Here is a 25,155-nt window from a genome sequence, read left to right on the forward strand (position 1 = left end):
TGTTACAGGGATTAGCATTCAGTGCAAGGTAAAATCATGAGAATTAAAGATAGTCTGAGGATCTTCCTATCCAACTCGAAGGGCCGAATGGCCTACTCCACCACCTATTTTCTATGTTTCTATGATCTGCAATGCAGCAGATGGGAGTTCAGGACCGCTCTCTAGCTGGTGGTGGGATGGTTCAGTTGCCTGATAACAGCTGGGAAGAAACTGTCCCTGAATCTGGAGGTGTGCGTTCGTTTTCACACTTCTGTACCTCTTGCCCGATGGGAGAGGGGAGAAGAGGGAGAGGCCGGGGTGAGACTGGTTTGTGATGATGCTGCTGGCCTTGGTGCTGGTGGCGAGGGTTGTGTGGACAGTGGAACTCAGTCCGTCCAGTTTGTGGGCAGGGGCAGCCCCCGCCAGATTAGCTTGCACTGGTTTCATTGTCAAAGAGGTTTCAGTTTAGTTTATTGTCACGTGTACCGAGGTACAGTGAAAAGCTTTTGTTGCGTGCTAACCAGTCAGCAGAAAAACAATACATGATTCCAATTGAGCCATTTGCAGTGTACAGATACATGATAAGGGAATAACGTTTAGTGCAAGGTAAAGTCTGACCAAAGATCTTCTGAGGGTCACCAATGAGGTAGATAGTAGTTCTTCTCCTTCTTTGTGTGTGTGGTGTGCACAGCCTAAAGTTGTAGGACAACTTGTTCTATTTGATCTTATTTGATTGTGCACGCCGGGTTGATTGCATTCGTCGAAACAGGGCGGACCACGTGAAGGTTGCAGCCTCCCACCCCAAATAGCAGTTCAGCACTGCTCTCTGGTTGTGGTAGGATGGTTCAGTTGCCTGATAACTGGGCATCCGTATCAATTCCTTGCTGTTGGTGTCCATGATGGTTCATTGTCCTATAAGATGCTTGGCTTAGTTTGACTGAGATGAGGAAAAACTTCTTCACCCAGAGAGTTGTGAATCTGTGGAATTCTCTGCCACAGAAGGCAGTGGAGGCCAGTTCACTGGATGTATTCAAAAGAGAGTTAGATTTAGCTCTTGGGGCTAACGGAATCGAGGGATATGGGGAGAAGGCAGGAACGTAGACATGATCATATTGAATGGCGGTGCTGGCTCGAAGGGCCGAATGGCCTCCTCCTGCACCTATCTTCTATGTTTAAATGTTTCTAATTTAGAGAGACAGCGTGGAAACAGGCCCTTCGGCCCGCTGACCCGTATCCTAACCTCTTGCACCCTTCCTATCCAAATATCTGTCCAAATTACTTTTAATAGCTGTTATTGTATCTGCAAATGGAAAACAAATATTCAGTATTATACTTACTATTCTACAAGCAGAATCACCACATAATTAGGGAACTATTTCTGCATAAATATAAACCTATCACTTATGCTAGAAAATAGTTGCAGGAGTAAATTGTTCTAATTAGATATTGTTTACATAGTCAACCTAAGTGAACTGCGAAACATGATTTTGCTTGAATTCAACTTGCAATTACATGGCAAAGTATCATAAATATGGCATATTTTATTTAAAATTGTATTAGATGGTAACAAACTACACATTAGTTACAAACCAATGGATTGTTACCCAGCCCAGCAAGTCACTACCTCGCATGGAATTACACTTCAGCTGGCACTGCTGGGTCATTCCATGATGTCAGAATTTGGATCTTTGTAATGCTATTCTTGTTTAGAAATACAACATAAATACAGGTCCTTCGGCCCACCGAGTCCATGTCACCTGTTCACAGTAGTTCCATGCTATCCCCCATTCCTCTCCACTCCCTACACACTAGAACCAATTTACAAAGGGCCAATTAACCTATAAAGCCACAAGTCTTTGTGATGTGGGTGGCAAATCTGTGGAACTCTTTGCCATAAAAGGCTGTGGAGGCCGTCAGTGGATATTTTTAAGACCGAGATGGATAGATTCTTGATTAGTACGGGTGTCGGGGGTTATGGGGAGAAGGCAGGAGAATGGGGCTAGGAGGGAGAGATAGATCAGCCATGATTGAATGGTGAAGTAGACTTGATGGGCCGAATGGCCTAATTCTGCTCCTTTCACTGATTAACTTATGGTGGGGAGTGTGGTGTGTGTGATGGACTGGGCTACATCTACAATGGTGGGGAGTGTGGTCTGTGTGATGGACTGGGCTACATCTACAATGGTGGGGAGTGTGGTCTGTGTGATGGACTGGGCTACATCTACAATGGTGGGGAGTGTGGTCTGTGTGATGGACTGGGCTACATCTACAATGGTGGGGAGTGTGGTCTGTGTGATGGACTGGGCTACATCTACAATGGTGGGGAGTGTCGTCTGTGTGATGGACTGGACTACATCTACAATGGTGGGGAGTGTGGTCTGTGTGATGGACTGGGCTACATCTACAATGGTGGGGAGTGTGGTCTGTGTGTGGGACTGGGCTACATCTACAATGGTGGGGAGTGTGGTCTGTGTGATGGACTGGGCTACATCTACAATGGTGGGGAGTGTGGTCTGTGTGATGGACTGGGCTACATCTACAATGGCTGCTGCACCTATGTAGTTGGTCCATGACTGATCAAAGCCACATATTTGCAGCGATTTGACTGTGAATAACAAATAATGGCAGGCACAATAAACTGGGTTGTATAGTTGATATACAAGGCTGTAGAAATGCTGTACAGGATTATATAATAGGCATGCAAGGTTGTGTTAGTTTAGTTTAGAGATACAGCACGGAAACAGGCCCTTCGGCCCACCGAGCCCACGCTGACCAGCGATCCCCGCACACTAACACTATCCCACACAAGATGGACAATTTACAATTATACCAAGCCAATTAACCTGTACGTCTTTGGAGTGTGGGAGTAAACCAGAGATCTTGGCGAAAACCCACATAGGTCACGGGGAGAATGTACAAATTTCATACAGACAGCGCCCGTAGTCAGGATCGAACCCGGGTCTCTGACGCAGTGAGGCAGCAACTCTACCGCTGCGCCACCTAGCCGTTAATGGCTTGCAATGTTGTATAAATAGTGTCCAGTGTCGAGGTGCAATGCGAGCTCGCTCACTGCAGCTAAAGTGCGATCTACTGCAGTGGAATAAACAACAAATAACCCGCTCCTCTGGCAGCTCAAACGCACCGTGTGTTTCATAAAGAAAAACAAATGCAAATCTACTGGGTGACTTCACCAGGATGCTTGGATGAGTTCTTCCTCTACTTATCTGTCTTTTGCTTTTATCATTTCTTTTGTGCATTTTGTTTTTCGCTTGTAGTAACAGAGAGAGGCGGGGGGGGGGGGGGGGTCCCTGAAAGTCAGAGAGAGGACAAATGGTGAGGAGGAGTGGTGAAGCAAGATGCATCAATGAAGGGAGATGTCGATGCCTGTGGGATGAGCTGGGGATCAGCTGGCTACCCAGAGGTCAAACTCGAAACTGAAAGATAGGGATTTATTTTAACATGGCACAGGGAGAGTGCAATTGTTTCAGAGGAATTATAAGGATTTGAACCAACTCAATGTTATTATTTTAGGGAATTTAAAATAAAATTTCAAATTCAAAGTTGGTTACGTCAGTGATCAAATTAGACTCTGCCCTGAATCCAGAGGGCATTGATGGCATCTCCTGTATCATAACTGTACACGGCAGCGCAGCGGTAGAGTTGCTGCCTTAAAGCACATGCAGCGCCGGAGACCCAGGTTCGATCCCGACTAATGGTGCTGTCTGTACGGAGTTTGCACGTTCTCCACGTGACCCGCGTGGGTTCTTCGGTTTCCTCCCACACTCCAAAGACGTGCAGGCTTGTAGGTCAATTGGCTTGGTGTAAATGTGTAAATTGTCCCTAGTGTGTGTTGGATAGTGTTAGCGTGCGGGGATCGCTGGTCGGGACGGACTCGGTGGGCCGAAGGGCCTGTTTCCGCTCTGTATCTCTAAACTCAACTAAACTAAAAGAATAGTTATGGAGTAGAGTTTGTGAAGGAAGTTTAAGGCATTTCAGTGCAGTGTTATTTGACGAATGTGACTTGCCAGGTACAAAACCTGAGAAGTGTTCGAAGCTTCACGATTGGTGTCCTAATTAGATCAAGGTTTCTATACATTACGTTTTGTCAGCAAGTTTTCATGTTGAAAATAGAATTAAATGTCTAATTGTTTACGGGACAGCCTCCAACTACCTAAAGTTGTAGATAAGTAGACATTGGATACCGCTATCATTTGTCATTATGTGCAATTGAACTAAACTAGCTGTGTCAGAAATGATATATGGATCGTTTAAAATGCTGGCCAACAGACCAATTCTAGTTTGCCATTCCATGTCAGAGTTTTACAGTCAGTTTCTCGAGATAACAGAATGTTGCCCAATATCTCCTCTCCTGCTGGTGAACCAAAGTTGGGACGTAAACAGTCCTTTCACGACACAAAGCTGGGTGGCAGTGTGAACTGTGAGGAGGATGCTATGAGAAGGCAGGGTGACTTGGGCAGGTTGGGGGAGTGGGCAGATGCATGGCAGATGAAGTTTAATGCCACAGTTTAAGAATAAGGGGTAAGCCATTTAGAACGGAGATGAGGAAACTCTTTTTCTCACAGAGAGTTGTGAGTGTGTGGAATTCTCTGCCTCACCTGTGGAGGCCGGTTCTCTGGATACTTTCAAGAGAGAGCTAGATAGGGCTCTTAAAGATAGCGGAGTCAGGGGATATGGGGAGAAGGCAGGAACGGGGTACTGATTGTGGATGATCCGCCATGATCACAATGAATGGCGGTGCTGGCTTGAAGGGCCGAATGGCCTACTCCTGCACCTATTGTCTATTGCTCCAGTGATGTTAACCTTTGCCCAGGGAGCAGAGAGTCTGTGCCAAGGTGTGCACAGAGATTTATTGTTAGTTTTAAACACTGTCTGATGTGCAGAGCCCCAGTGTTACTGACAGGCCTCCCTACTTCAGTTTAGTTTATCATCACGTGTACCGAGGTACAGTGAAAAGCTTTTTGTTGCATGCTAACCAGTCAACAGAAACTCCCAGCCAATGTCAAATTGCCCAGCCCCAAAAGAGCAGGCAAGTGAATCACTGTCTCCTGTTGTATAGCAAACTCTTAGAAACATAGACAATAGGTGCAGGAGTAGGCCATTCGGCCCTTCGAGCCAGCAGCGCCATTCAATGTGATCATGGCTGATCAGTTCCTGCTTTCTCCCCACATTAGCCCCAAGAGCTATAACTAACTCCTCATCTCAGTGCTAAATGGCCTACACCTTATTCTTAATCTGTGACCCCTGGTTCTGGACTCCCCCAACACTGGGAACATTTTTCCTGCATCTAGCCTGTCCAATCCCTTAAGTATTTTACATGTGTATTCTGGCTGCCCTGCTGACAATTTATCTCTGTCTAAAGTGTAGAATCATTTTGTTTCATCTGCACATAATCGTGACTCAGCAAATGTTTTTGTGACTGGCCTGCAGAGATTTTCTTTGACTGTATATTTTGAATAGTAGCTTGTCCTTATGACATCGTAGACACAAATGGACAGATGTAGTTTAGTGCTTGTGTGTCTTCACTTCACACTGCCCTGGGAATGCCAGCCAACACAATCGAGGACCTTTCTCACCCCAGTCATTTCTTCTTCTCCTGTTTATAGATAGATATGCTTGAAAACACACAACGCCCGATTCAAGAACTGTTATCATATTATTGAACAGTCCTTCCATTAGCTAGGTCACGATCTCCCAACCTACCTCGAGTTTAGAAGAATGAGGGGAGGAACCTCAATGAAACGTACAGAATAGTGAAAGGCTTGGATGGAGTGGATGTGGAGAGGATGTTTCCACTAGTGGAAGAGTCCAGGACTAGAGGTCACAGCCTCAGAATTAAAGGGCATTCTTTTAGGAAGGAGATGAGGAGAAATTCTTTAGTCAGAGGGTGGTGAATCTGTGGAACTCTTTGCCACAGACGGCTGTGGAGGCCAAGTCAGTGGATATATTTAAGGAAGAGAGAGACAGATTCTTGATTAGTACGGGTGTGTGGGGTTATGGGGAGAAGGCAGGAGAATGGGGTTAGGAGGGAGAGATAGATCAGCCATGATTGAATGGCGGAGTAGATTTGATGGGCCGAATGGCCTAATTCTACTCCTGTTTCTTACGGCCTTCTGACATTATTGTGGGCATTGGGGTTTTTCACTGCAATTGGAATGGTACAATGCTGTAAAACTAGACCCTGTCTTTGGTGCCTTGTGCTTCGCTCTGCGTTGAGCTCTTGTGCATGGCATGATTGTATCCAGGGCTGGTATTATCTGATTTAATCGGATAACGTTCAAACAACAAGTTTGTCACTGTACATCGGTGCACGTGACAGCCACAAACCAAACCCGATAGCGCCTCTCGCTAACACTTCTGAGAAAACAAAATTGATGCCAAATTTTTAAAATTTCAGCTGAACACATCGATAAGATTTATAAAATTTCTGAGTCTCTAAATAAATAACATTGCTGTTTGATTGATTGCATATTGGACTTCCTGAACTCGTGCAGATCACTGATGCTACTGAACACCAAAGTCGCACCAGCTTCTCGTTCTCACCCAACAAAGTTCAAGTTCAAGTGAGTTTATTGTCATGTGTCCCTGATAGGACAATGAAATTCTTGCTTTGCTTCAGCACACAGAACATAGTAGGCATTGACTACAAAACAGATCAGTGTGTCCATATACCATAATATAAATATATACACACATGAATAAATAAACTGATGCAAATAACAGATAATGGGTTATTAATGATCAGAGTTTTGTCCGAGCCAAGTTTAATAGCCTGATGGCTGTGGGGAAGTAGCTATTCCTGAACCTGGTTGTTGCAGTCTTCAGGCTCCTGTACCTTCTACCTGAAGGTAGCGGGGAGATGAGTGTGTGGCCAGGATGGTGTGGGTCTTTGATGATTCTGCCCGGCATTTTGTGTCTATCTTCGGATTAAACCAGCATCTGCAGTTCCTTCCTACACATGGGGGTCAGTCCTCCGCTTATAATGGAATGCCATTTACTCACATATATTACCGGCTTACTGACAGATCTCGATGCAGGCAAGTGCATTGGCAGGAAGAAAATTATCTATATTGAATTACTTTTTCAATAGAAAATGATTTATGGCTGATTAGATAATTAAATCAAATGGCAGTAGTTGAAAATAACCATGTTTTAATCATCCCATTGAATTGAAAGTTCTGCATCATGAAAATTCCGGACCAGCTTGAAACTGACAAGTCAACTGCTTTTTATAGTGAGCGAGGATTTATTGTCAATTAACATATTGAACTGAACAGTCAGCATAACCTGGTGCTCAACATTCCTTTCAATTATCCGCATCAGTTATCAGCTACCTACACATCAATGCAATATCATTTATCTGTTTATGAATATATTGAACAATCCGTTAGCTTTAGGTCCCCTGTACCTGCAATGCAGTTTTGTGGGGTTATTGTTGACTGTTTCTAGTGCGGGGTTCCCAATGACCAGAAACCAACCTTCCAGAAACTCAGCGGGTGAGGCAGCATCTATGGAGCGAAGGAATAGGTGACGTTTCGGGTCGAGAGGTAGATAGTAGTTCAGGACTGCTCTCCGGTTGTGGTGGGATGGTTCAGTTGCCTGATAACAGCTGGGAAGAAACTGTCCCTGAATCTGGAGGTAGACAAAAATGCTGGAGAAACTCAGCAGGTGAGGCAGCATCTATGGAGCGAAGGAATAGGTGACATTTCGGGTCGAGACCCTTCCAGAAACTCAGTGGGTGAGGCAGCATCTATGGAGCGAAGGAATAGGTGACGTTTCGAGTCGAGACCCTTCCGGGTCTCGACCCGAAACGTCACCTATTCCTTCGCTCCATAGATGCTGCCTCACCCGCTGAGTTACTCCAGCACTCTGTGAAACGTCACCTATCCATGTTCTCCACAGATGCTGCCTGACCCGCTGAGTTACTCCAGTTTTAAACCAGCATCTGTAGTTCCTCCCTACACGTACACAACTTCAAACCAACTCCACTTCATGGAATTTGCCTTTGGGCTAAAACCCAGGCCTTGGATCCCACAGCCACTGATTTAATCTTTAACATTATAAACTGAATTATTTAACTGATTTTCTGCATTCCTTCTCCTGACATTGCTGTGGTTTCAGCATCTCAGTGGGAACTCCTTGGTAAAATGATATCTACGTTTGCGGGAGTCTTTGAACATCTCTGATGTTATCTTTCCCCATAATGTGCGATCGTGGACCAGATCTTAGCCCATGTTCACCGCGCGTTAATCAAGACTGACAAAGACTATGTTTGGTGGCAATTAATTTCACCTACTGACACCGTGTGCGGTGATGGAATTACTTATAATAACTAAACCACCGACACCTTTGTTAATGTTGTATTTGTTTCAGCACGCCTTCCACGGAGAGAACAAGCTGAATACCCGACCACATTGAACTTGAATCGACCTGCACAGCGTTTTAAACATTTCCATCCTGTCCCCCTTATAGCCCAGTGGTGTGAATGTTACACCTTGTATAAGATCATCCTGTCATAAGCTACGACAGAAATAACAAGTGTAGCAAGGAACTGCAGATGCTGGTTTAAACCAAAGATAGACACAAAGTGCTGGAGTAACTCAGCGGGTCAGGCAGCATCTCTGGAGAGAAGGAACGGGTGACGTTTCAGGTCGAGACCCTTCTTCAGATTGAATGTTGATTTCTCCAACATCCAGTTACCCCGGCATTCCCTCTCTCTCTATCCCTCCTGCACCCAAGTAGCACCAGCTTCTCGTTCTCACCCAACAAACAGTTAACGTTGGCCTGTTTCCTTTCTCATCGTTATTTTTTGCATATCTTTCATTCATTGTTCTTTATCTCTCCACATCACCGTCTATATCTCTCCTTTCCCTTTCCCGTGGATTTCAGTCTGAAGAAGTGTCTCGACCCGAAACGTCACCCATTCCTTCTCTCCAGAGATGCTGCCTGCCTGTCCCGCTGAGTTACTCCAGCATTTTGTCCCTATCATCTTGTTTTCTTCACTAACATATTTAGCTTTATGGATCATTCCTCTAAGCTCAAGTCATTGAGTGATACAGCGTGGAATCAGACCCTTCGGCCCAACTTGCCCACACCGGCCAACGTGTCCCAGCTACACTAGTCCCACCTGCCTGCATTTGGCCCATATCCCGCCAAACCCGTCCTATCCAAGTCCTTGCGTTGCTGAATTTTTTCTTTAAATCCTTTCAAAACCACCGATTCCCCTTCAAAAGTCAAGAGCCTCGAATTGTCAGTAAACGTTTTGTTTGGACACTTCGAGTCCTGTGGGCAAACTGAAAATATTTCCCAGAAGACCAGCAAAAATACAAACCCTTACCCGAGCATCATTTGCCTGAGCATAAAATGCAAACATAGACCATAGAACAGTACAGTACAGGAACAGGCCCTTCGGCCCACAATGTCTGTGCCGTACATGATGCCAAGACCAAAACTTACCTGCCTGCAGGTGATCCATATCCCTCCATTCCCTGCATATCCACCTGCCTATCCAAAAGTATCTTAAACACCACTATCATATCAGCGTCCACCACCACCACCACCCCTGGCAGCGCGTTCCAGGCACCCACCCCCCTCTGTGTAAAATAAAACTTACCCTGCAACCTCTCCCTGTAGCTGAGACCGTACCAATCAAGGCAAGGTTCTGGTAAACCTTCTCTGCACCGAGTCTAAAGCCTCCACATCCTTCCTGTAATGGGGTGACCAGAACTGCACGTGATGCTTCTACTAGCTTTGTGCAGGAAGGAACTGCAGATGCTGGTTTAAACTGAAGGTAGACACAAAAAGCTGGGGTTAACTCAGCGGGACAGGCGGCATCTCTGGAGAGAAGGAAAGGGTGGCGTTTTGACTAGTTTTCAGACTAGTGTGAAGAAGGGTCTCGACCCAAAACGTCACCCATTCCTTCACTCCCGAAGACTTGCAGGTTTGTTGCTCAATTGGCCTCTATGAATTGCCCCTTAGTGTGTAGGGAGTGGATGAAACAGTGGGATAACATGGAACTAGTGCGAATGGGAAATCGATGGTCGGCGTGAACTCGATGGGCCAAATGGCCTGCTCAGTCTTTGAACCAAAACTTCCAGAACCTGCAAATGGAGTTGTAGACTCTTCCCATTCCCCTCGGTGTTTCTACGCTACTTCCCTCGACCTCACTTTTGAAATCCACTACTTTTATACCTGTAGAGTTTATTTTATCTTTTGTCTCCTTCAAAAGGACACGTCCAATTTTTGACTTCATACATTTATTTTTGTCCTTTTGACTCCATCTATACCTCACGCTGCCTCGGCAAGGCCAGCAGCACAATCAAGGACCAGTCTCACCCCGGCCACTCCCTCTTCTCCCCTCTCCCATCTGGGCAAAAGGTACAGAAGTGTGAAAACGCACACCTCCAGATTCAGTGTTTAAGAAAGAACTGCAGATGCTGGAAGAATCGACGGTGGACAAAAATGCTGGAGAAACTCAGCGGGTGAGGCAGCATCTATGGAGCGAAGGAAACGTCACCTATTCCTTCACTCCATAGATGCTGCCTCACCCACTGAGTTTCTGGAAGGGTCTCGACCCGAAACGTCACCTATTCCTTCGCTCCATAGATGCTGCCTCACCTGCTGAGTTTCTCCAGCATTTTTGTCTACCTCCAGATTCAGGGACAGTTTCTTCCCAGCTGTTATCAGGCAACTGAACCACCCTACCACACCCAGAGAGCGGTCCTGAACTACTATCTACCTCTTTGGTGACCCTCGGACTGTCCTTAACTGGACTTTGCTGGGCTTTACCTTGCACTAAACGTTATTCCCTTATCATGTATCTGTACACTGTAAATGGATCGATTGTAATCATGTATTGTCTTTCCGCTGACTGGTTAGCATGCAACAAAAGCTTTCCACTGTACCTCGGTACACGTGACAATAAACTGGACTGAAACTGAAGTAGTCAGAATATACATCTTATCGGTAAAACTAAAATGAAGTCAAAGGAGCCCTTTCAAATCTTTCTTCATTATACAATCCCATTCCTCTGTGATATAAATCTGCTCCCCTTAGTCACAAAAAGCTGAAAACTCATATTTCATTTTAAAATGCCAATGGGTTTGATATTATAAATTCAACTGCTGTTTCAGACTTTATTTAATAACATTGTCCCCTGCTGTGTTTCCACGACTTGTTATGCTGAAGGCATCAGCAGTCAAAGCAGCTCTTTAGATCTCCGAAACATAGCTGCGTACAGCATGAGGCACATCATAGCGGCTACTGTTTTGGAGAATGCCACATGGTGCACATATAGTTAGCCAGCCACATTGCAATGCAAAGATCAATGCTCATGAACTATTTAAAACACAGTGGGGGCACGATGCTCGTGTGCAGTGTCTAAGTACAGTCGATGGGCAAAAAAAAGACAGGTGCTCGGAAACGGGGGGAAAATACTGCCGACTGGATCAGCGGCTGCCATTCGGTGTGGTGTTTACCGGTCACTGTGTGATGTGGGGACCTCTGCTCTCACGTGTCCTGGTCTGGAGTTGGATGAAATTTAGGGCAAATCACTCTCAGAATTGATCCTTCTGTAATATGTTGAACACACTCTCATAGAAGCATAGAAAATAGGTGCTGGAGTAGGCCATTCAGCCCTTAGAGCCAGCACCACCATTCACTATGATAATGGCTGATCATCCACAATCAGTACCCCGTTCCTGCTTTCTCCCCACATCCCTTGATTCCGTTAGCCCGATGAGCTAAATCCAACTCTCTCTTGAATACATCCAGTGAATTGGCCTCCACTGCCTTCTGTGGCAGAGAATTCCGCAGATTCACATCACTCTGGGTGGAAAGGTTTTTCCTCGCTGTGACCAGGTTCAGGAACAGCTTCTTCCCAAAAACCATCAGCCTCTTGAATGCCGTGGCTATCCCTCGAGGTCGAGGATGATGGTCTTCATTCTGTGGTTTTTGTGGACTCTCAGGTGGCTTATGAATCCAATCCTGGCTGCTCACAGAACGAAGGCGCCTGTGCGTGTGTGTGTTTAGCGTGTACGTGATGTTGCACTCCAAGAAGCACGCGCTCCTTCACAAATCAATCAACTCATTCTGATGGCAGGGGAACCAAGAGGAGTGGAGCTGATAGATCTGTTGCAGCCTTCATCCGCCTTCACAGCCGTTGAGTTCAAGATAACTTCGTCCGCCTGGTCCGCCGTCGACGTTTTGTAGGTTGTATCGTTCTTAGCCTGGACCCTCATCCTCGACCTTACCGCCGTGCGTGGCCCCACCAGAAGCTGGTGCTTCCGACGGCATCACTCTCGGTATCATGGGGTCACGCAAACCTCTTCACCACGACAAGGTCAACGATCCAAAGAGGCTCTTGAACACTGCACAACACTAACCTCAGCAACGGTGGTCTTCGACGGACCGTGTCTTTGGTTGCACTGTAGACTGGGTAACAGAGTGGGGTGTCTTGGTTGGTCATTGGTGCCTGATATTTCCAGAGATGGTTCCTGGAATCCCATTTAGAAATTTGGTGGAAAGATGAAGGTGAAGATATGTTATTGTCACATGTACTTGGTAGAGTGAGATCCTTTGTTTGTCATGCAGTATGCAAAGTCACCACATATAGAGCACCAACAATGTCACAAAGTGTTCAATGTAGTCTCGATGGTCCCTCTTCTTTCTTGCCTGCCCCACCCCGCTCCTCTCCCCTCTCACCTCCCCCCTCACCTCCCCCCTCACCTCCCCCCTCACCTCCCCCCTCACCTCCCCCCTCACCTCCCCCCCTCTCACCTCCTCTCCCCGCCCCTCCCCTCCCCTCCCCTCCCCTCCTCTCCCGTATTTAGGCAGAGGTTCCCGACATCTTCCCCACTGTTTCCATGCTGTCTGATCTTTGTCCCTATTGGACAGGACGTATGACAATGGGGCTTGCTTAGATGGGTCACTTTGACCAGCATGAACAAGTTGGGCCGAAGGGCCTGTTTGCGAGCTGTGTACCTCCATGACTATGATTTATCTGCAACAAATGCTGCCAAAACAAAATTGCAGCATTTTTTCACAAATATCATTCCCAACGCTGTTCAATAAAAAACAGACAGAGTGCTGGAGTAACTCAGCGGGTCAGGCAGCATCTGTGGAGAACATGGATAGGCAACGTTTCAGGTTGGGACCCTTCTTCAGTCTGAAGACAGGACCTGACCCGAAACGTCACCAATCCATGTACTCCATAGATGCTGCCTGACCCGCTGAGTTTCTCTAGCATTTTTGTCCACTTTCTCTGCCTAATGTTCCCTGTTAAGATTCTCCAAATCTCTTTGTTTGAGCATTTTCTAAATCCCCCTTCTTTGTCTTGACGCTTGGTTTTATTTGTTCAATGATGTTCACTTAAGGACCTTTATCAACGGAGAAAATGAAGCAGAGATGCGAGATGTTAATTGTACAAATATCTGCAAAAAGTCTTTAATTGAGTTCCAAATGTAACATGTTGATTGTCATGGGACATAGACTCAGAGCTGAAGGAGAGGGTGGGTGTGGAGACTTTAATGAAGCAATTGAAAGCTGCAGCAATATGCTCTCATGATTACGATTCATGCACAGAATGGTCTTATGGTGGAAATATATTGTCCCAGAAGACACAATCTAACTTCTCTCAGATGGAGTTGTAGTACAAATAAATCTGTTTCTTCAGAAACTGCTTCATTCGCATCTGGTGCCTTGTTCTAAATGCTCAGTGTGAGTCATGTTAAAGACTAGGGATTAAAACAAACAAAAAAACGCACAACATACGCAGAGGTAAACAGTAAAGTCTGGCATTCTGCCATTTCAACGCAGACAGGTTAACAAAAGGAATGATACCAGATGGGTTTGGGAGTAGTGTATTACATTGGTTGTTGGATGAGGTGCACGATAGACAATAGGTCCAGTAGTAGAGGCCATTCAGCCCTTCGAGCCAGCACCACCATTCAATGTGATCATGGCTGATCATCCCCAGAAACGGGGTGGAAGATTGCAACCTTCACGTGGTCCGCACTGTTTCGACTAATGCAATCAACTAGACGTGCACAAACAGAAGATCAAATAGAACAAGTTGTCCTACAACTTTAAGCTGTGCATGCCACACGAAAGAAGAAGAAGATCCCCAGAAACAAGGAACGTTTTTTCCCCGAGTTTTTCCCAGGCTAGAGGATTCTGAAACTAGAGAACATCAGCTTAAGGCTTCAGTTTCAGTTGAGTTTATTGTCACGTGTAGCGAGGTACAGTGAAAAGCTTTTTTGTTGGGTGCTAACCAGTCAGCGGAAAGACAATACATGATTACAATCAGGCACGGAAATCGCTACCAAACATGGGGGGGACACAATTTCTTGGCGGCCGCGCATGCGCACACACGTGAGGCTTCGGCCGTGGGCCCTGTGGACGGTAACATCCGGAACTGACCTGGTTGGTGACCGACTCCAAACTCCAGCAACAGCAGCTTTGTCCGCCCTGAATCGTGGGGCTTGAATCGGCCCGTTGTGCAAGGTAAAGCCAGTAAAGTCCGGTCAAGGATCGTCTGAGGACAACCAAAGAGGCAGATAGTAGGTGAGAGGCTAAAGATTTAAAAGGGACTTCAGGAGGAATGTTTTCACACAGAGGGTAGTCCATATCTGGAAACGCTTCCAGAGGAACCTCTTGAAGTGGATACAACTATCTTTTAAAAGATATTTTGGACAGATTATATGGATAGGAAGGTGTTAGAGAACTATGGGACAAATGCAGGCAAATGGGACTCGCCTAGTAGTCTAACTTGGCCGGCGTGGATAAGGTGGGCCGAAGGGCCTGTTTCCATGCTGTACATCTCCATATAACAGGCCAGGAGCCAAATGCATTGGCAAGAACCAGTCTCATTGTTCTGAGAGTCAAATGCAGAAAAGGAAAATACATTTGGCTGAGGCATTAAAACTGTGTGTTCCTGGGAATAGAAGCTGGGAATGACGGTGACAAGGTGGGAAGATGCAGCGAGAGAGCAGGATGAATGAAGGGCTTGCAGGAGGAATGAACGGAAATGCATCACGGGGCATTGGGATATATAAAAAGGCAATGCTGCCAGATTGGAAATATATCTTTTAAAAATAGCAAGAACTGTGATAAATGTCACTTCCAAGAAGCCACCCTAACTCATTCTTTTGTATCCTGTATAAAAATACAAAACCTCTGGACGGGAATATTCAATATCATTTCTAAAACACTTAAAATTAAATTGGAGCCAGATTCAAAATTAATAATATTAGGAATGCCCGGGGGCTGCCCTAATCTAACGATATCTCAAAGACGCTTCCTTGACTATGGTTTAATAACTTCGAAAAAACTTATACTTAAATTCTGGAAAAAGATACCAGTCCCCACAGTGAAGATGTGGATTACAGAAATGACCGAGACACTACATCTAGAAAAAATAAGGCTTGTCTTGACTGACAAACCAGATCAATTTTCCAAAACATGGTCTCCTTTCATTGAATTTCTTCAACAACAGAATGGTTGAACACAAACTCAAAACCGACGCAAGGGTCGGGTGAGCGGGCGTAGGGAAAGGCAGTGGGATATATCTCCGCTTCTTTCACTTCCTCGTTAGTTATGGAGTTTTTCTTTTCTCTTTCGTGTCTTTTTCGAAATTCTTTATTTTCTTTTTGTTTTTCTTTACCTTTTTTCCTTTTTTTTCTTCCGATTTAGTTATTAGTTTATAAAATGTTAAAACCGAAGCTGTATGAAAACTGTATAATTGTTATGTCGATTACTTTCCCCTTTTGTACAATTGCTTTTAATAAAATAGATTAAAATAAAAATAATAGCAAGAACAGCAGAACTGCACCTGGTGAAACAAGCCAGTTGGTGGTGGATTAAAGTTGTCATTGGAAGGGAACAAGGCAAGGTCCTTCAAGACGTGAGCAAGGGGAGATCACCTCAAGATCTTATGACTTGTGACGTCAGGTTGACTGTGATGTATCACATGTGACAAGGTAGTGACTGAGTGCTTGCAACTGGGCCAGAGTGAATATAGTAACAAGCTGCTGAAAATAGGTGCTTTACCATCACGTTCCCATCAACGATCACTGCCCTTGAAACCACACTGAGCAGTGTAGAAGAGAATTGTGGATGCAGCCCAGACCATCACGCAAACCAACCTCCCTTCCATTGACTCCATCTACACCTCACGCTGTCTCGGCAAGGCCAGCAGCATCATCAAGGACCAATCTCACCCGGGTCACTCCCTCTTCTCCCCTCTCCCATCGAGCAAAGGGTTTAGAAATGAGAAAACGCACACCTCCAGATTCAGGGAGAGTTTCTTCCCAGCTGTTATCAGGCAACTGAACCGTCCTACCACAACCAGAGATCGGTCCTGAACTACTATCTACCTCATTGATAACCTTCGGAAACAGAAACATAGACAATAGGTGCAGGAGGAGGCCATTCTGCCCTTCAAGCCAGCACTGCCATTCAATGTGATCATGGCTGATCATCCACAATCTTTAAGTGCCCTATCTAGCTCTCTCTTAAAAATATCCAGAGAACTGGCCTCCACCGCCCTCTGAGACGGTGAAGGACTATCCTTGATCGGACTTTGCTGGCTTTACCTTGCACTAAACATTATTCCCTTATCATGTATCTGTACACTGTAACGTTCGATTGTAATCATGTATTGTCTTTCCGCTGACTGGTTAGCACGCAACAAAATCTTTTCACTGTACCTCGGTACACGTGACAATAAAGTGAAACTAAACTGCGAGGCAGGAGGGCCATGGAGATGCTGCTTGACATCACGAGGAGGAAACTGACAATCCATGGTCCTGTCTCCATCAAGGAGAGCAGGGAGGTTCTACTGCAGTTGTACAGGGTCTTGGTGAGACCACACCTGGAGTATTGCGTACAGTTTTGGTCTCCTAATCTGAGGAAAGACATTCTTGCCATAGAGGGAGTACAGAGAAGGTTCACCAGACTGATTCCTGGGATGTCAGGACTTTCATATGAAGAAAGACTGGATAGACTCGGCTTGTACACGCTGGAATTCAGAAGATTGAGGGGGGATCTTATAGAAACTTACAAAATTCTTAAGGGGTTGGACAGGCTAGATGCAGGAAGATTATTCCTGATGTTGGGGAAGTCCAGAACTAGGGGTCACAGTTTAAGGATAAGAGGGAAGTCTTTTAGGACCGAGATGAGAAAATCATTTTTTACACAGAGAGTGGTGAATCTGTGGAATTCTCTGCCACAGAAGGTAGTTGAGGCCAGTTCATTGGCTATATTTAAGAGGGAGTTAGATGTGGCCCTTGTGGCAAAAGGGATCAGGGGGTATGGAGAGAAGGCAGGTACAGGATACTGAGTTGGATGATCAGCCATGATCATATTGAATGGCGGTGCAGGCTCGAAGGGCCGAATGGCCTACTCCTGCACCTATTTTCTATGTTTCTATGTAATGGGTTGATAGGCAACAGCTTCACATCCTTGTGTATCTCTAAGCATCTGTCCTGGGCACTGGACACTAATACAATCACCATCAATGCCCATTTAAATCCCATATTTGACCCATATCCCTTTGAAACTTTGTTATCCATGTACCCATCCAAATGTCTTTTAAATGTTGCTATAGTCCCAGCCTCAACTACCTCCTGTAGCAGCTCGTTCCATACACCCACCACCCTCTGTGTGGAAACGTTGCCCCTCAGATTCCTACTAATAGCCCTGTCCCACGGTACGGGTTCATTCCAAGAGCTCTCCCGAGTTTGACCTGATTCGAACTCGGAGATTTACGGTAAAGGCCCCTTGTTGGTAACCGGGGCTCTCGTGGACATTTTTCATTGAACGGAGACGAGGAAACACTTTTTTCTCACAGAGAGTGGTGAGTCTGTGGAATTCTTTGCCTCAGAGGGCGGTGGAGGCCGGGTCTCTGGATACTTTCAAGAGAGAGCTAGATAGAGCTCTTAAAGATAGCAGAGTCAGGGGATATGGGGAGAAGGCAGGAACGGGGTACTGATTGTGGATGGTCAGCCGTGATCACATTGAATGGCGGTGCTGGCTGGAAGGGCCGAATGGCCTACTCCTGCACCTATTGTCTATTGTGGTGATGTGGCCTGACTGTTGAATTAAAACACATACAGCTGGAAGCCAACTGAATCCTTTACATAACAAGACAGTCGCAATAACAGCCCTTGCTAGAGGAATGAGGAGCAGCTGACTGGTGTGATCAGAGAACACGTCATTCATAGCCCAGCGCACTGCAACACGGCAATGAAATATGGATGCATTAGTATGTAAATACTCCCCGCTAAAAGTGATCGCCTGCATGCCGTATCGGTACACCCCACCATTAAATATTTCACTTTGGCCCATTCATCAACCAGGCAGCATTTCTCTCCCATTGCTTTAATATAAACGGTGGCAAAGTCTAAATTATTTTATTCCCGGGGATAGATTCCTGCTTCCTAATCAGATACTTTATATGCACTTCTCTCCTCCCCTTTTCTCGAGTCTTTCCGAGGATCGTCCACTAATGCCGCTGTCGATGATCAGGAGAATCCCTGCCTTCAACATTCTGTTGGTTTTACAGGAGTTTATTGGTTCAGTAATCGTAGAGGCAGATTTTTTTTTTGTTGCCTTAAAGAGCAAAGTTCCTTGTGTGTGACAGAGAAGTGTTTCATCATCGAGTGAAGTTAGCCGGACACAAATAGACAATAGACAATAGACAATAGGTGCAGGAGTAGGCAACTATAAATGTAAATTGTCCCTAGTGTGTGTAGGATAGTGTTAGTGTGTGAACGGGCGATCGCTGGTCGGCACAGACTCAGTGGGACGAAGGGCCTGTTTCCGTGCTGTATCTCTAAACTAAACTAAACCCTCTAGATATCGTGAGCAAAAGATGTTAAACATGCAACGTCCATGAGCACGCAGTAGATGTACATTTCTGAACCTCAGCAGCTCGGGTCAAAGTGCATATGTCAGTGCATTACACACACTCCAGAAATGATTACTATCTCAATTAATTTTAAGGTAAAGTGTTGGGGATGAGGGGGGATCTCATTGAAACATATAAGATTGTTAAGGTTTTGGACACACTAGAGGCAAGAAACATGTTCCCGATGTTGGGGGAGTCCTCAACCAGGGGCCACACACAGTTTAAGAATAAGGAGTAAGCCATTTAGAACGGAGACGAGGAAACACTTTTTCATACAGAGAGTTGTGAGTCTGTGGAATTCTCTGCCTCAGCGGGCGGTGGAGGCCGGTTCTCTGGATGCTTTCAAGATGGAGCTAGATAGGGCTCTTAAAGATAGCGGAGTCAGGGGATTATGGGGAGAAGGCAGGAACGGGGTACTGATTGTGGATGATCAGCCATGATCACAGTGAATGGCGGTGCTGGCTCGAAGGGCCGAATGGCCTACTCCTGCACCTATTGTCTATTGTGTTATTCCATTTTTTAAATGTTGTTTTAGCACCTGTTGTGATCAGCTGCACAATTTATTCATCACTATACGTGATGGGTAAAATATTACTGACGTTACTCACACATTCTATTAAACCTTAGTTTCTGTCTGTGGGAATTCTTCACTTTATGATTGGCTGCTTGGACGACATAGTTGACAGTTCAGTTTATTGTCACGTGTACCGAGGTACAGTGAAAAGCTTTTGTTGCGTGCTGACCAGTCAGCGGAAAGACAATAAATGATCACAATCGAGCCATTTACAGATACACGATAATTGAGGCAGTGCTTCTTAAACTGGTGAACGGTTCACCCAAGGGCGAATGAAATTATTTTGGGGTGAATTAGACTTGAAGGGTGAATGACTTAATTTATTCAGATATTTATATATTTTTTTCTATACTTAAAAAAGCTCTTATTGGTTTAAATGTCAGTGGAGCTGGAAATGTGATGTTTTTTCTGTCTACCTCTGATTTTCTCATTTCAAAGTAGCAGGATATTTCCCACATTTACTGTAATATAACCTTTGAGGGAAGACCAGACGAGCTAGTGGGATCATAAATGTACAAATGGCAATACTGGAGGATCGCCCTAGGCAACTGAAACTTTCCTTTCTGTAACTTTACTTTCAATTTAGCTCCCAAAGTTGATATTTGGTGGTGTTGTGAGACCCTTCTTCAGATCTTCAGTGCTTGAGATGCCCTTCGTCTCTTCAATGACTTCTGTTTTCCAGGCCCCCACTACTTCATCTTTATTGTTTTGTAAACGTTGGGATAGTACCAGCCTCAACTACCTCCTCTGGCAGCTTGTTCCGTACACCCACCACCCTTTACGTGAAAAAGTTACCCCCTCATATTCCTATTAAGTCTTTTCCGCTTCACCTGAAACCTATGTCCTCTGGTCCCCGATTACCCTACTCTGGGCAAGAGATTCTGTGCGCCTACCCGACCTATTCCTCTCATGAGAAGTTTGACTTTGGCAGAGAAGGCTGATACCTGGACACAGGGTGAACTGTCTGTGAGTAACGTGGAGTAGGGATAGACAGAAGGGGCAGCTCATCGTGAAAGAGAGAGAGATGAATATAGTTCAAGCTGTAGAGGGTAATAAACCTCTAATGGATAAACTTCATGAGCCATCTTTATGTGCGTTTTACATTTACTGTGGGACAGTTAGCCCCTGTTTTATTAGGCAGATGTCAAGCCGTTGGTCTTTTTTTCATCTTTTACAAGCCTGTAAATAAAGTTATTTGTAACGCGAGTCTGTAAATCTCTCTCACGGTGGAGAAGGGCAGCATTCTGTTGAACTAGTCTTTGGTGAGAGACACAGAATGCTGGAGTAACTCAGCGGGACAGGCAGGCAGCATCTCTGGAGAGAAGGAATGGGTGACGTTTCGGGTCGAGACCCTCCTTCAGCCTTTGGTGAGGCTGCACTTGGACAGCGGTCAGTTCTGGTCACCCAGCTACGGGAAGGAGGTCATCACATTGGGAAGGGTGCAGGAAAGATTCACCAGGATGTCACCTGGGCTTGCAGGCTTGAGATACAGGGAGAGGTTGGATAGGCTGGGACATGTTACTGTGGAGTGTATTTCTGTCAGATGCGATCTTATCGAGTTGTACAAGATCACGAGGGGCATGGATAATGTGAATGCTCACTGATTATTTCCCAGGGTAGAGGATTCTAAATCTAGAGGGCACAGGCGTGAGGTGAGAGAGGAGAGATTTAAGAGGGAGCTCAGGGGCGACTTTTTCACTCAGGGGGTAGTCCGTACTTGGAATGAACTTGTACAGAAAGCTGTGGAAGCCAATACAGTTAAGGTTGGACAGCTATACCATTATTAATGTCAAGTTATCTTTCGCATTGGTGGATTAGAGCAGATGGATTTTGTTCAGATGGACAAGAGTTGGTCTTGGCAACAGATTCAGGTGTGAGATAATGGGTCAGTTCCTGAGCTGACCTGTTCTATTTCCCGTTACTGATGCGAGCATTTGAAGCACCAATGTATTCTGAGTTCATGCTTTAAAGTCCAAATGTCATGTGTCTGATCTGCCCGTCCAGGAACTCCTTATCATTGTAAACATCAAGAAACATAGAAACATAGAAAATAGGTGCAGGAGTAGGCCATTCGGCCCTTCGAGCCTGCACCGCCATTCAATATGATCATGGCTGATCATCCAACTCAGTATCCTGTATCTTGAAAGTATCCAGAGAACCGCCCTCCACCGCCCTCTGAGGCAGAGAATTCCACAGACTCACCACTCTCTGTGTGAAAAAGTATATGAGATTAAATGAGACTTGACTCTCTTGACTTCTTTATATCCATATCTGTCACGCCAGCTTTGTCGTGATGAAAGTATCATCATTGACGACGTTGCAAGATGTGACCGCTGGTTTAGTTTGCCCAATGCTCAAGACCACTTACCCCTCTCATCCCTTTAGCCACAAGGGCCACATCTAACTCCCTATTAAATATAGCCAATGAACTGTGGCCTCAACTACCTTCTGTGGCAGAGAATTCCACAGATTCACAGGGAATTCCAGAGAAACCATCAGGTAGACAAAAGTGCTGGAGAAACTCAGCGGGTGCGGCAGCATCTATGGAGCGAAGGAAATAACCCAAAGGGTTTCGGCCCGAAACGTTGCCTATTTCAGCACTTTTGTCTACCTGATGGTTTCTTGATGGTTCCTTCGCTCCATAGATGCCGCTGCACCCGCTGAGTTTCTCCAGCACTTTTGTCTACCTTCGATTTTCCAGCATCTGCAGTTCCATCTTGAACAAAAAAACATCAGGCCTGGGTGTAAAAACGAGGTGACTTCCATTTTCAATTCTACATAACTGTATATTCATATGTGTGTATAGATACATGTGTGTGTGTGTATATACGCAGATGTATGTATGTGTATGTATATGTGTGTGTTTATGTTTGTATATAGACACATATATGTACATGTGTGTGTGTATATGTACATACATGTATATGTGTGTCTATGTACATATCATCATCATCAGCGGTCACTCGAAGCGAGTATGACTGTCCTCTCATGGAGGTCGCCTGTGCGTGACTTTGTTTAACGTGGGGAGACTGGTGCACAGACAGCCACCCCACGTGGGGTCCTTGACAGATCTTACCGCCATTGGTGGCCCTACCAGGAGCATCGATAGCTCCAGACGGCATCGCTCTCAGGATCTCAGGTCCACACAAGCTTCTCCACCACGACAAGGTGACGATCCGTGGAGAAGCTGTGTACATATATGTATATGTGTGAGTGTGTGTATCTGTGAGTATGTGTATATATACACACACTGGACTTTTTCCACCAGTTTACTATGTTGTTTCCAGTGTACTATGTTTACATATTTGGTGGTGCATCGTCAGGATCTCCTTGTTCTATCTGGGACACTCGACAATGAAACACTCTGGACGTAGACAATAGACAATAGGTGAAGGAGTAGGCACCGCCATTCAATGTGATCATGGCTGATCATCCCCAATCAGTTCCTGCTTTCTCCCCATATCCCCTGACTCCGCTATTTTTAAGAGCCCTATCTAGCTCTCTCTTGAAAGTATCCAGAGAACCGGCCTCCACCGCCCTCTGAGGCAGAAAATTCCACAGACTCACAACTCTCTGTGAGAAAAAGTGTATGAGATGAAACAGGACTTGACTCTCTTGACTTCTTTATCCATATCTGCCACGCCTGCTTTGCCGTGATGAAAGTATCATCATTGGCGACGTTGCAAGATGTAACCGCTGGTTTAGTTTGCCCGATTCTCAAGACCACTTATTATCCTCCACGCCTCAAGGTATCTGTCAGCGTCTGAGACGAGGGGTCATTGGCATGCGATGGTGACCCCCGCAACCTCACACAGCGACTGCTGTGCTGCACAGCTGCTCTCTGCATTATTCCCGTTTAATCTCATATTTCGCTTGGGCAGCTTACAGCCCAGTGGTATGAATATTGATTTCTCTCACTTCAGGTAGCCCCGGCATTCCCTCTCTCTCTCCATCCCTCCCCCACCCAAGTCGCACCAGCTTCTCGTTCTCACCCAACAAACAGCTAACAATGGCCTGTTTCATTTATCATCGACATTTTCTTGCGTACCTTTCATTCATTGTTCTTTATCTCTCTACATCACCGTCTATATCTCTCGTTTCCTTTATCCATGACCAGTCTGAAGAAGGGTCTCGACCCAAAACATCGCCCATTCCTTCTCTCCAGAGACGCTGCCTGACCCGCTGAGTTACTCCAGCGTTTTGTGTCTATCTTCGGTTTAAACCAGCACCTGCAGTTCCTTCCTACACATTCCCGTTTAATAGAATGATGGAGAAGTACATGCGTGACGTTTCACATCACTTCCATCCAGGTTAAATATCCCTCGCTCGATAGTCGCTTTACCATGGTCGTCACGTGTTCTGTCCCAAGCCCAAAGAATCTTCTGTTTATTTCCCGTAGAAGCTCATAACCGATAGGAGCAGAATTAGGCCATTCGGCCCATCAAGTCTACTCTGCCACTCAATCATGGCCGATCTATCTCGCCCTCCTAACTCCATTCTCCTGCCTTCTCCCCGTAACCCCTGACACCCGTACTAATGAAGAATCAATAATAATCCATTCAGTCACCTCGTGGTCACCTCACTGGCATTGTACCTTAAGGGCCTGTCCCACTTACGCGACTTTTTTCGGCGACTGCCGGATCCCGTCATAGGCCGTTACAGGTCCTCGAAAATGTTCAACACGTTGAAAATCCAGCGGCGACCAGAACAAGGTACGACTCTTTGGGCGACTACTCACGACCATACAGGCTTCACCCCGCGACATGTCGCCTGTACGGCCGTGAGTCGTCTCCTCAGTCGCCCAAAGAGTCGTAGCGTCTTTCTGGTCGCCGCTGGATTTTCAACATGGTGAACATTCTCGGCCACCTGCAACGACCTATGACGGGTGCCGGCAGTCGCAGACAAAGTTGCGTAAGTGGGACAGGCCCATTAGTCTAGTGTTTATGCACCGTTCTCTGTAACTGATCTACGAGAGAGCATCACGGCAGTGTTGATCCATAACTCCCTGATCTGTCATTAGCTTAGCTGAAAGCGCAGGATGTCGTCAACACAGACTGTGGGGTAAAGGCTCCCCTGGTAGACATTAGGTGTTGGTTGCACGGGGAAAGCCGGAGACATCTGCTGAAGCATCACTCCACAACCGCGCTAATTCCATTAATTGTGCTTTACGGTTCATTTCTTCTGATTACTTTTTTTTTAAACTATCGCTTCATTGTTTTCCTTCATTAGCCCGATGAAAATTGCTATGATTGTCTCTTCTCATTTTCTTCCTCTGCTTTCCACCTAAACAATTCTCTGAGGCTGGGACTGCTCAGCGTGAGTGATGCCTGGTCAAATGTTGCCGTCTGGGATGTTTATATTAATACACTCCTACACCACTGATTCTAAACAAGTCATAATGCGATGTTGCAGGAAGGAGGTCTTTTTTAGGCCAGTCTCATTTTTTTTTTAAATTTAGTTTAGTTTATTGTCACGTGTACCGAGGTACAGTGAAAGGCTTTTGTTGCGTGCTAACCAGTCAGCGGAAAGACAATACATGATTACAATCGAGCCGTTTGCAGTGTACAGATACATGATAAGGGAATAATGTTTAGTGCAAGGTAAAGCCAGCAAAGTCCGATCAAGGTCACCAATGAGGTAGATGGTAGTTCAGGACCGTTCTCTGGTTGTGGTAGGA

The 25,155-nt window shown here is 45.6% G+C and overlaps 1 long non-coding RNA gene across 1 annotated transcript; it reads left to right on the top strand.

The window, feature by feature from the left end:
• The first annotated feature begins 547 nt into the window (after nt 1-547).
• LOC116985489 lies at nt 548-25,155 on the top strand. Its single transcript, XR_004415287.1, has 3 exons — nt 548-585; nt 14,500-14,559; nt 25,127-25,155. It is a non-coding gene; the product is annotated as an uncharacterized LOC116985489 (long non-coding RNA).

This window comes from Amblyraja radiata, chromosome 22 (genome assembly GCF_010909765.2).
Source record: "Amblyraja radiata isolate CabotCenter1 chromosome 22, sAmbRad1.1.pri, whole genome shotgun sequence".
Taxonomy (NCBI): Eukaryota; Metazoa; Chordata; class Chondrichthyes; order Rajiformes; family Rajidae; genus Amblyraja; species Amblyraja radiata.